The 12,833-nt window shown below is 44.1% G+C and overlaps 2 non-coding genes across 2 annotated transcripts; one reads left to right on the forward strand and one right to left on the reverse strand.

The window, feature by feature from the left end:
• Window positions 1-3,240: 3,240 nt before the first annotated feature.
• LOC124053872 lies at window positions 3,241-3,432 on the reverse strand. The gene has a single exon (XR_006842249.1). It is a non-coding gene; the product is annotated as a U2 spliceosomal RNA (small nuclear RNA).
• Window positions 3,433-11,918: 8,486 nt separating this feature from the next.
• LOC124053947 lies at window positions 11,919-12,074 on the forward strand. Its single transcript, XR_006842274.1, has one exon. It is a non-coding gene; the product is annotated as a U1 spliceosomal RNA (small nuclear RNA).
• Window positions 12,075-12,833: the final 759 nt, after the last annotated feature.

Genomic DNA, 12,833 nt, shown 5'->3' on the forward strand with positions numbered 1-12,833 from the left:
ATTTGCCCAATGGGAAGAGAGCTATGGTGCTGTATGCTTCCTTCACATTAGCATACAGCAGATCCAGTGTTTCATTTTCCCTCATTCTGCAATCCACAAACTGTTTAAATGTGGGCAGGGCTGAGTCCATTATGACATGGTTGAAATCCCCAGCAATGAAGGCATCAGGAGGCTGAGTCTGTAGTCCGGCGGTCGCGGAGATGATGACGTCAGCAGCCCGCGTCGCGTCGGCAGTTGGTGGAATGTAAACACAGAGAATGATGGCGTGTGAAAACTCACGGGGCAAATAATATGGACGGAGTCCTACTGCCAGCAGTTCGATGTCCGGACTGCAAACTCGCTCCTTCACCGTGATGTGTCGGGGGTTGCACTATTTGTTGTTCACGTAGATAGCGACACCTCCTCCCGCTATCTTGCTGCTGTCTTTGCAACTCCTGTCCGCCCGCACACAGTGAAAGCTGGGTAAACTCACAGTAGAGTCTGGTATGTTGACGCGGAGCCAGGTCTCAGTGAAGCACATCACCGAGGCCTTCCGAAACACACGCTGACTAGCTCCTGCCTCTAGCACCATTGTAAAGAACTTGGGTGTTAGCTTTGATCAGGACTTGTCTTTCAACACACACATAAAACAAATCTTGAGGACTGCGTACTTCCACCTTCATAACATTGCAAAAATCAGGCATGTCCTTTCCTTAGATGCTGCTGAGAAGCTCATCCATGCTTTTGTTACCTCCAGGCTGGATTACTGTAACTCTCTTTTGTCAGGATGCCCTAAAAAGTCCCTCAGGACTCTGCAGCTCATTCAAAACTCCGCAGCTTGTGTTCTGACTAAGACTAAGAGGTGTGAGCACATTTCACCTGTGCTGGCCTCTCTACATTGGCTACCAGTAAAATTTCCTCCTAACCTACAAAGCCTTGCATGATCTGGCACCGTTATATATCACTGATCTCATTGAACCATATCAGCCCTGTAAGATTCAGACTTACTGGTAATACCACGAATCTTCAAATGTAGATATGGAGCCAGGGCCTTCAGTTATCAAGCTCCTCTGCTGTGGAACCAAGTGCTGTGGAGCCTCATTTCGGGCCAACCCCTAGTTATGTTGCTATAGGTTATAGGTATAGGGGGAGATCCTTAGACACGAGCTTTCAGAGCAAGGGGACTCACTCATCATGTCCTATCACTAACTCACCCTCTCCCCCTGAGCTCTTGTGCTCCATCTTTTCTCAGCACTTCCGGAGCATGTTGCTGGATCCAGAATCTCCTACCCAGCCCTCCTGAGGCCTGGTACCGCTGTTGGATCCTGAGCCCTCTATGGCCCTGCCTATTGTACTGATAGTGCTGCTGGATCCAGACCCCTCTCCATGGCCCTGCCTGGATCCTGCTGCTCCTGCTCTGCACTGTTCTCTCTCCACCTCCCTGTCTCCCCTCTCCCCCCTCTCCCTCCCAGCCAGTCACAGTAGAAGGCCTTCTACACTGAGTCTGGTTTTGCTCGAGGTTTCTGCCTGTTTAAAGGAAGTTTTTCCTCACCACTGTCGCCAAATGCTTACTCAGTGTGGGGTTTTGCCCTGGGAAATGATTTTTTTTTTGAATGTGTTGTTTACACACCTGTAAAGTGTCTTGAGATAACTGGGTTATGAGTTGGCACTTGAGTTGGCACTGGCTCGGTAGCCAAGGTTGTCCTCAGAGAAATCATCTCAGGTGTGAATTCCCTTAAAATTCATCAGTGACAATGGTCCAGCTTTCATACACCAAACTATGAAAGAGATGTCTGAATTTCTTGTTTATGACCTTAAATATCACTGTTCTTATCATCCACAGAGGGCAGTGCTGTTGAAAGGAAAAATGGCACAATAAGATTCAAGAGTCTTTATTGTCATTATGCAAGCATAACAAAATTTTGTACAGATTCTCGGCACATATAAATAGCAGCAGAAAAATTAAAAATGAACTCTTAAGAAAAATATAAAAATATAAAACACAAAGTAAAGTAAATAAAGTGCACATAGTGCCAGTCTGTGGTATGCTGTGAGTGTTTGATTGTGTGTGTGAGAACGTGTGTGTATGTGGCTAGAGGGGGGAGGGTGTGTGTGAAGTGTGATGTGCGAAGTCCTGTAGGGGGGTGGGATGTGAGTGTTTCACTGCAGGGGGGTTATTGCTTTTAGAGCTCTGGGGAAGAAGCTGTCCCTGAGTCTGTTTGTGCTGGTTTTAATGTTCCTGTATCGCTTTCCTGATGGAAGCAGTACAAACAGTTTGTTGCCCGGGTGGGTGGGATCTGTGGCAATGCGTCTTGCCTTTTTCTGGACTCGGGCAGTGTAAACTGAGTCCAGATCTGGTAGACTTCTGCCCACAATCCCCTGTGCTGTCCTCACCACCCGGGCTAAGTCCTTCCTGTCCTGTGCTGTGCAACTGCCATACCACACAGTCACACTGAGACACAGGATGCTTTCAATCGAAAGTCCAGTCCGCTTCAGCTTCCTGAGAAAGAAAAGCTGTTATTGGGCCTTTTTCACCAGTTGTGAAGTGTTCACTGACCAGGAGATGTCAGAGGAAATGTGAATGTATGAATATGAATGAATGATGAATATATAGCTAATATTATACCTGTTTGCAAATAGTTGTTGTTTGTTGTTGTTTGCAAACTGCCCTGTGTGCTGCTTCCTTACTTAAAAGCTGCTGGAAATTCCGTTTCCCTGAGGGAGTCACCCCAAAGGAATCAATAAAGTGAAGTTTAAGTCTAAGTCTAAGTCTAATTTGCTGCAGCAGATATGCAACAGCAACGTCTACACCCATATGTGTCTGGTAGGCAAATTAGAGAGGATCTAGACAAGGTTTCACCTGTGGTTCAGGATGCACAAGAACCAGTATCCCCAAGACCTTCATGATATGTGACCTGAGGTCTGAAGGTCTGAAGTCATTGGGGACAGATGGGGTGGCTTTCCTTGGAACTGGAACTAAACAAGATATAAGTATAAGTGACATATTTTGTCATTGGAGGGAACTCACTCCAATGAAATTCGTGCTCTGCATTTAACCCACCCAAGTGATGTGCACACACACAAAAAACCAGGGGCAGTGGGCAACCGTGTGCAGCGCCTGGGGAGCAGTGGGGGTTAGGTACCTTGCTCAAGGGTACCTCAGCCATGGACACCGGTACGGGGAATCGAACCAGCGACCCACCGGTTACGGGTCCGATACCCTAACTGCTGATCCACAACTGCCCCACAAAAAAAAAAAAAAAAAAAGAAAACGTTCCCGGCAGCGCTGCAACACCGGGTCGATGCGTGGAGCGAACGGAGCAAGCCCCTTTTTCAGCTCCCAGTGCTAAAAATCCATTTAATATGCTGTCCCCTTACAGAGGACGTATCAGATATTAAACTGATAAGAACAGATACTACACTTGATCTAAGCCAAAAGGGCTGAGAAGCACTGGTATCCTTTCCTGCAACAGACTCAGATTGAAGATATATTACAGGGTGCCAGACAGCTGGGTAGCAGAGTACTTCAGTACAGTTCAGTATATGGTAGTGTTGGGGATTGGAGTTGGGTTGCTGTGATCAGGAGTAGACAGCTAGGAGGGGGGGTGAGAGCATGCTCTACAGGGTGTCAGGGAGGGTGTAAAGACTGGTCCAGTGCGGGAAGGTCCAGAAGAAGGTCCAGTGGCGTCCACACATTAGCACTGTTTGGGTTGCCACCTTGCTCACATTTTTTGATGTTGTAGCCTGTGATCTGCTTCATTCACTTCAGGTCACTGGTGATTCATGACTTGTTGTTGGGAAAACACCATACTGTCTTGATTGGAATGGTGGTGTCCTCATAGAAGTTGATGTAAACTGTAATGCACTCTGTAATGTTGATGATATCGTTCCCGTGTGGTTTGCAGAGCACATCACAGTCTGTTGTTTCAAAGGAGTCCTACAGGGCCTCACTGAACTCCCAAGTTCACCTCCTCACAGTTCTTGGGGAGACAGTCTGCTTTTGAACTACAGGGACATTCTAACAGGGTGAGGTTATGTTCTGATCGTCAAGCATTTAAGATGGCACATGCAGCGGCTCTCAACTCTCTGATGAGGTGTGTTAATCTTGTTCTGTTTGTGTTTATAGCATGTTTAAGAACATGGTGTCATACCAAACACATCTACAGTCACAAAGAACTCCTGAATATCTAAGTACCGCACCAGTTTGCAACAATGCAATGCATTATTGAGTGCACCAAGTTGGTTGACACAATTCATGTCTATGATTAAGGGTCTAATTTCTGTTTTTCAGAGGGAAGGGGCAGGGCATTGTGAACCTCATCATTTGTCAGGTATGAGGGGTCCAACGGACTCACTAGTTACATAGTCACAGAGAAACTTGGTTTAACATTTAACCTTAATAGACAAAAATCCTTGGAGGACATACTATACAGTGCAAACCAAAATCTATTTGAAAATCTACTTTAAAAAATGTTGTATTTACCATTTTCCCAGGTATAACTATTCCTACAGAGAACATCATACTAAAAGGATATCCCAGACAAGCCCCCATTTTTTACCACCTGACTCAAGGCTTGCAATAAAAAGGGGGGACACAAACAGAATGTAGAATTTAAAAAGTTATTTATTTACACACATTGACATATACAAGTAACTGACTCAGTATCTAAGTAGGAGAGGAATTAAGTCATGTTAGAAATGTGTGGATGAGTGGAAATATTGCATCAAACATGTAAATTGGTGCGGCAAACCAAACACAGAAAGAAGGCTGAGGTAGATGCAGCAGGCCCAGGTGAGAGACTTAAGCACTCAGAAGTGTGAGCTTTATGCCTTTCTGAAGACCCAGGCCAGATGGACAGGTACAAGCAGATGACTCTTCCAGCACGACCTAACACTTAGCAGTACCTGCAAACAAAGCAGCAGGGAACAATTCTTTTGCATGGCACAAGATATTCAAGAATTACTTCATGCCCTTGGACATTGCTTTCTCTATCCCTACTTAACATAGGTGGTTCATATGTTGTAACTGTTGTAGCCTTAGAGGTACAGATTTTGCTGAAAGTGAATATTGCTGTGGCCTATCAGAAATTCAGACAGACAACTCAGCCTCAGTATCCGGGAGTGCTGCATCAGCAATAATAACAGAGCACAAGAACTAATAATAATAACAATAATGATATGTACAGTAACTCTCTTACAATATGCAGTCTACTCTGCCTCCAGCAGAGGTTGCCATTGCCCCTTCAAGTCCTGAGGGGAAATTCTTTTTTGTACAGACATTGCACTTGCAGTTTTTCCCCATAGTGCAGCGTTTAATAGTTAGATGGTGACAGACGGGAATAATTTCCTGTGTTGCTCTGTGGTGCACCGTGGGAGTAAGAGTCTCTGACTGAATGAGCTCCTGTAGCTGATCAGCACATTGTGGAGAGGGTGAGAGGGAAAGTCCAGTATAGTTCTTATTTTGGACAACATCCTCCTCTCAGACACCACTGTCAGAGAGTCCAGTTCCTCTCCCACAACATGGCTGGCTTTCTTCATGATTCTATTAAGTCTGTTAGTATCCCTCACCCTCAGGCAGCTGCCCCACCAGGCAACAGCATATGTGATGGCACTGGACACCACTGACTCATAGAACATCCTCAGCATCATCCTGCAGATGTTTAAGGACCTCAGTCACCTCAGAAAATAGAGGTGGCTTTGACCCTTTCTGCACCAGTCAAGTTTGTAATCCAAATACACCCCTAAGTACTTGTACTCTTCCACCACCTCCACAGTGGCCTCTTTGATGTTGATAGGGGTCAAGACAAGACAACTTTAATTGTATAGCTCATTTTTACAAGCAGTTTGTCTCAAAGGGCTTTACATAACATCATAGCAAAATCCTCACATCGACTAAGGAAAAACTCCCTGAAAAACCTTTAACTAGGAAAAAATGGGTGAGCAACAAGGGAGGGATCCCTCACCCAGGACGGGCAGATGTGCAATGGATGTTGTGCAGGCAGGAAAGCAGTTAATAACATGAAATATGGGATAGATGGGGAATGTTCAGTCAGGGGAGAGCTGATGGAGGCAGCTCCTGGTGGGCAAGCTGGGTCGTGAACAGTGAAAGCAGGAGCAGCAAGTTGGTTGGTGAGCAGGGACGGCAGGCAGGGTAGAAGCACAGGGTGATGCAAGTGGAGGTTGGTGCTGGTGGATGGAGCTCTGGAGAAATCTGTAAAGACACAGAAAGAGTACAAGACACCAAGGCCAGACTGGAAGTGGAGAGAGTGTCTGCCTCTCTGACCCATGGAGAAAGTTGGTTGCACAGTAGTGGAGCTCAGTAGCTGAAAGCTCTACCTCCCTGTCTGTTTTTAGAGACACTGGGAACCACTAGCAGACCTGCATTCTGGGAGCAAAGTGTTCTACTGGGGCAATAAGAAACAATGAGATAGGATGGAGCTTTGTTATTGAGAACTTTATAAGTCAATCGAAGGAATTTGAAGTTTATCCTATATCCTACAGGAACCCAATGGAGTGAGGCTAAAACTGTTGAGATATGCTCTCTCTTATTAACTCCTGTCAATACCCTCACCCTGGGTCACTGGTCCTCCTCAAGTCCACCATTATTGTTGTTATAATAATAACAATAATAAATAATACATTTATTTGAAAGAAACAACACTATACAACATTAAAACGATCTTAATGTACAAAATCTGTCTCCAAGAAAAAACACTCCTCATTTCCCTGTATTTATTACCCTCTGACTCAAATCTCCACCTCTCCATGTTATCACAGTGTTCTCCAAGCTGAATATCAGGAATATCAGGTCATAATAAGAAAAGGAGGTAAATGGAAAATGGCTTTCAGACATCAAGAATCAAGAGTCTTTATTGTCATTATGCAAGCATAACGAAATTTTGTACAGATTCTCGGCTTAAAAGCACACTTATGAATAGCAGCAGGAAATTACAAATGCACACTTAAGAAAAATATAAAAATATAAAACACAAAATACAAGTAAGGTAAATACAGTGCACTTAGTGCCAGTCTATGGTATGCTGTGTGTGTGTGTATGTGGCTAGACGGGGGAGGTTGTATGTGTGAAGTCCTGTAGGGGGGTGGGATGTGAGTGTTTCATTGCAGGGGGGTTATTGCTTTTACAGCTCTGGGGAAGAAGCTGTCCCTGAGTCTATTGGTGCTGGTTTTAATGTTCCTGTACCACTTTCCTGATGGAAGCGGTACAAACAGTTTGTTGCCCGGGTGGGTGGGATCTGTGGCAATGCGTCTTGCCTTCTTCTGGACCCGGGCAGTGTAAACTGAGTCCAGATCTGGTAGACCTTAATACTTAAGCCCTTTGAGACAAACTGCTTGTAAAAATGGGCTATACAAATAAAGTTGACTTGACTTGACTTGACTTGACTTGACTTGACTTGACTGCAGCCCACAATCCCCTGTGCTGTCCTCACCACCCGGGCTAAGTCCTTCCTGTCCTGTGCTGTGCAACTGCCATACCACACAGTCACACTGAGGCACAGGATGCTTTCAATTGTGGCCCAATAAAAGTTCACTAGCAGCTGAGAAGACAGTCCAGTCAACTTCAACTTTTCAACTTCCTGAGAAAGAAGAGCCGTTGTTGGGTCTTTTTCACCAGGTGTGAGGTGTTCACTGACCAGGAGATGTCAGAGGAGATGTGGATGCCCAGGAACTTAATGCTGTCCACCCGCTCAACCGCCTCCCCAAGTATACAGACGGGAGCGTGATCAGTCTCAGTCTTACTGGACCTCCTGTAATCCACTATGACCTCCTTGGTCTTGCTGATGTTTAGGATGAGGTTGTTCCTGGAACACCACTGTGTCAAGTTCTGGACCTCATCTCTGTAGTGGGTCTCATCATTGTTAGATATGAGACCCACCACAGTGGTGTTGTCCACAAACTTAACGACCATGTTTGTGGGGTGGATAGCAGAGCAATCGTGTGTGTAGAGGGTGAATAAGGCAGGGCTGAGCACACAACCCTGCGGCGTGCCAGTGTTGAGGATCAGTGGGGCAGATGTAGACTCCCCTATCCTCACCACCTGGGGCCTATTGTTGGGGAAATCCCTGATCCAGGAGTAGAGTGAAGCTGACAAATCCAGGTTGTGGAGCTTCAGGGTCAGCATATCCGGGGGGACGGTGTTGAAGGCCAAGCTGAAGTCCACAAATAGCATCCTAACATAGGTGTTAGGTGATTGCTGCAGGTGAGTCAGGGCCGTGTGAAGTGCTAGCGAGACGGCATCCTCCGTAGAACGGTTCTCCCTGTAGGCAAACTGCAGACTGTCCAGGCCAGCGGGGAGACTGCTTTTCCAGTTTGGTTACTGGTCACTGGCAACGGGGTGGTGCTCCACAATTAATTAATCTGCTAATAACCAAACCTGCTTTCCTGCACAACATAACCATATCACAATAGTGAACTTTTCAAATGCGGATTGTTCAGGAGTCACACCCTGAGCAAAAAAACAAACAAACGAACAACAAAAAAAAAAGCTCTGTAGTATAGTGTGCTGGTAAGGTAGCAGATTCTTGTGTATATTGTAAGCTAGAAAAAAACACTCCCAATGGTCCAATGGTCTGGTCCAACCTGATCCTTCTCGTCAGTTTATTGATTAACTGATGCTTCTGTCACAGGTGTAGGAGAAGTACTCTCCTAGTGCTCTTTTCCAAATTAAAAGCTCTATCTCTGTGCCTTTTTGCCCATTTTTCCCCAGCAGAACTCAAATATGAAGTGGATAATACAGAGTTTCCTGGTTAATCAATTTAAGACATAAGAAGGCTCTGCAGGCATAACCCACACCCTAATAACAGTGCACCTTATTGCCTTTTTGAGCCTGACTCAGTCACTTAGTCTGACTCACTCAAAAAGTTTTTTTCCAAAAAATGTCCACAAAGTCCAGGAAATTGTCACATGGGTACATCAAACCTTTTTTGTTGAATAGGTAATCAATTCATCAAGCTGTCAGATTTAAGTTACCAAATATAGTGGGGATCCACCCATTCCAAGTGTTACAACTGAAACCACTCTCTTTTGAGCAGCTCATCTGGGTTATATTTTTCACTACTTCACCCATCCAGTAGATGTTGGTGACTGTGTTAGCTGACACATCTGTAACAAAGGCGCATCTCGGGGCATTTCCAGCATAGTGTAATGCTGGAATAGCAAAACATGATCATACAGTTTGCTCCTAAAACTCAAACCTGAAAGCAGTGACCTGCTCCAAGTAGTTGGGAGTAAAAGAAGCAAACCCTTTCACTATCTGAAGCGGTCATCATGTTTCAGCTTTCAAAATTAAGGCATCACCATGAATAGGTGAAGAGTAAAGGCACTTTACAGAGTGGCCTAAGAAGGAAAGCAGATAATTGGAGGTAAACAGTGCATTAACAGTAATACCAGTGATCCAAAATTGAAAAAAAAAATGGTTTGATAGAAGTGACTCCAGATTTAAAGAACTTTAAACTTGTTTTTGTAGTCACAAACCAAACAACCTGACCATGAGGATTACGATGGTGCCTAATGAATAGACTTACTTAAGAAGAAAGAAGAAAGAAGAAGGAAAGAAAGACTTTTATCTGATTTCCCATCCATCAAAGTGCTGTTTCAGTGGCAGCATCAGTACAAAAATATCTCACACAGCATTTAGTACCATCTGAATTCTAATTAATTATTCCTGGACATGTTTCTGGTGCCTCCCATATTAATTCCAATACACACATCAACTCCCCTACTGTATGTGGCACTAGTCAGGCCATTAGTTCTTATCATGTCACACACAACCCTAATGGTGTTAGCCACTCACACACACACAGCTGGACATAAAACATAAAACACAGTGCTCCATTATTGTCCATGTGTGTTTCTGTGTGTAGCTGTGTATGTGACAGTGTTATAGCTATGCATATGTGTGTTCACGTTTTACCAGGTTTTATATGTGTTCCCAGACCCGGTGATCAAAAACATGCCACAGTCAACTGGTCGGTCTGGTGGTCTGCCTGGACCTGGGTGGTCTCATGATTTACAGCACGATGTGTGTATGTGTGTGTGTTCTAAAGGGGTGTTGCTTGTTACCAGTCTTGTTGCATAATTTGTATCTTCTTACAACAATCTCGTTTCCTGGTCAGGTGTGCTGGATGGGTTTCACAGACCTATGGAATGATCATATCCCCCTTTTATTTTAAATTAAAGCATGAGAAAGAGTGAATTACCAGCAGTGGTGTTGTTTTCAAGCGGTGAGTTAAGTCTAGCACTGTTTGCCTCTAGCAAGTATTTCAGCGTTACACGGGGTTATACCTGGCTTTCTGTCTGCCTGAGATCCGCAAACAGGAACCATCTGTTGTTCTCAAATGAATGCTCTGTATGCTGAGTAGGTAGAGAAAACAAGCAGAGATTTGGAGTGCATGTTGTTATTGTACATAATCATAGATGTTGGTCAAACAGCTTATAAATAAAGGGTAAAATATATTCATTATTAATATTCTGATCAATAAATGTCCTCAGTGATAAACTTGGTTTTCAGGATTGTGTGTGTCAGGCTTCTCTAAGGATAATACTCTCTAAAGAGTTCTTTCACAGTGTTCTATTTCAGCAATGCTTTGTACTTTTTCATTATATTTTTTGACAGCAATTTAAATCAACTGAACAAACAGGCAATGTACACACTTGCCACTGAAACTGAAACATTTTAGTTATTTTAATTTATCTGATCAAAAAAAAATTGTTGAAATAAAGCAGCTAGAGATGAATTTTCCTATCAGACGAAATCCTGTATTTAACTTTTAGGGAGGTAGAGGTAGAGAGAGGGTCACCCAGGATTAAGTGTGAAACCTGCCAACATTCCAACTAATGACCAATAAATTGCTACTGTGACTGACCTACTCACCCTGCAATAAATCAACGGAAGAAAAAAAGAGATAGAGGAATGAAAACAGTATAATGTAGAAATGAATTCATGCCATGACTTTTGTAAACATATAATTTAAATTAAGATATACAATTTTATCGAATGTATATTTGCAATTATTTCGAAATGAACCCAGTGACTTTTGAAGTCTAACCCAAACAGCAATCGCTAGTGTTCAGGTGTCAGAAGTTGAACTTTCTCTAGATGTTTGCTCCAAACCAACTCTGTATTTATTTCAATACTATATTTTATGGGCTGCTAGTAACTGAATTTGAATTATTTATATATTGTTTTGAATTGCTCAACTTGAATAATTGCATTAGAACTTTAAGGTGTCCTCATGATGAGTAACATTTCAAGGCTAGACAGTTAGCTAACAGTAGGTCCTCCAATTGAGACAGGCGTGACTTTTCTTTAGATACATAAATCCAGTCACTGTGGAAGAGTATAAGAGGTATCCTTGGTTGTCTGGGTGAAGAAACTGCAACGAACTCAGTGCACGAGTTGACATGGATACTATTTAAAACACACCACCTGTGGTGGCCATGCACTAGTTAGCAGCACATTGTTAAATATGGAGCCAATTAAGATGGCAAGTTTATAAAATGATGTTCACAAATAATTTCATAATACCTTTTCTGTGCAAGTAAAAAAAACTGCATGCATTTAAAATTTGAAGCTGCAGAAATTCTTGGTTCACGAGTAAAAACATTTTGTGAACAGAGATATAACTTGCACTTGTGTGAAATATTTTGAAGCTGTAGATATCTTTGTGTATGTGCGGTTAAGATTTGTGAAGGAACATTTCAACAGTGAGAGACAGCCATACAAATTTCTGACCTTTATGTGCAACTCAGTCGTGGCCTTGGTTGGAGAAGCAGTTTGTGATCGGAGGGTCACCGGTTCGATTCCCCCACCGGATGGGCAGGAAAAATTTGGGTGTGGTGGAGTGATTAATGCGAAAAATGCTCCCCTCCTCCATTAGCCGGCTGATGTGCTCTTGAGCAAGGCACTTAACCCCCCCAATATGCTCCCTGGGCGCTTGATGCGAAAAAGGTGGTTCACTCAGGGCAAGGCTCAGCCATTGCACTCTGGTTGTGGTGACCCCTGCGAATCCCCCAAATGTGTGAATCTCAACTGCATAAGTTCTGGTAGTGGGGGACGGCATTTGCGCTCTCCCCTGATTTTTTGGGAGCAGATTTTTTGGGAGGTTGGAGAAGCGGCTTGTGATCAGAGGGTTGCCGGTTTGATTCCCCCACCCGAGCTGATGTGCCATTGAGCAAGGCACTTAACCCCTAATTTGCTCCCCGGGTGCCTGACAGTGGCAGCCCACTGCTCCTGTGTGTTTCACTGCATGTAATTTGCTGGGTGTTGCATGTGTGTTCAGCTAAGGATGGGCTAAATGCAGAGGAAAAATTCAGGGTGTGTATGTAAAAATATATATACTGCCAATAAAGCTGATTCTATTCTATTCTGCAACTGGATCTTGGACTTCTTACTGAGAGACCTCAGATAATCCAGACCGGCAGCAACATTTCCAGCAACACCACACCAAGCACTGGAGCACACATGGTTGTGTGCTCAGCCCTCTGCTGTTCACTCTACTGACTCATGACTGTGAGGCAATGCAAACTCCAATGTCAAGAAAGCTCATCTTCTTTGCCCCATGCTCACCACATTTCACAGGGTGACCACTGGGTGACCACCTGTGCAGATGCATCACTACCTGGTATGGTAATTGCACCGCAGAGGATCAGAAGGACCTGCAGCAGGTCTGGGGTTTCTCTTCAATCCATTATGGACATTTACACCACACACTGCACCAGCAAAGCCATCAGCATTGTGGATGACTCACTCACACCCATCACCCAAACTGTTCAGTATTCTGCTGACTGGCAAGAGGTACTGATGCGTTCAGGCTCTTACGTCAAGACTGTGCAAC

Source organism: Scatophagus argus, chromosome 2, assembly GCF_020382885.2.
Source record: "Scatophagus argus isolate fScaArg1 chromosome 2, fScaArg1.pri, whole genome shotgun sequence".
Lineage (NCBI taxonomy): Eukaryota > Metazoa > Chordata > Actinopteri > Scatophagidae > Scatophagus > Scatophagus argus.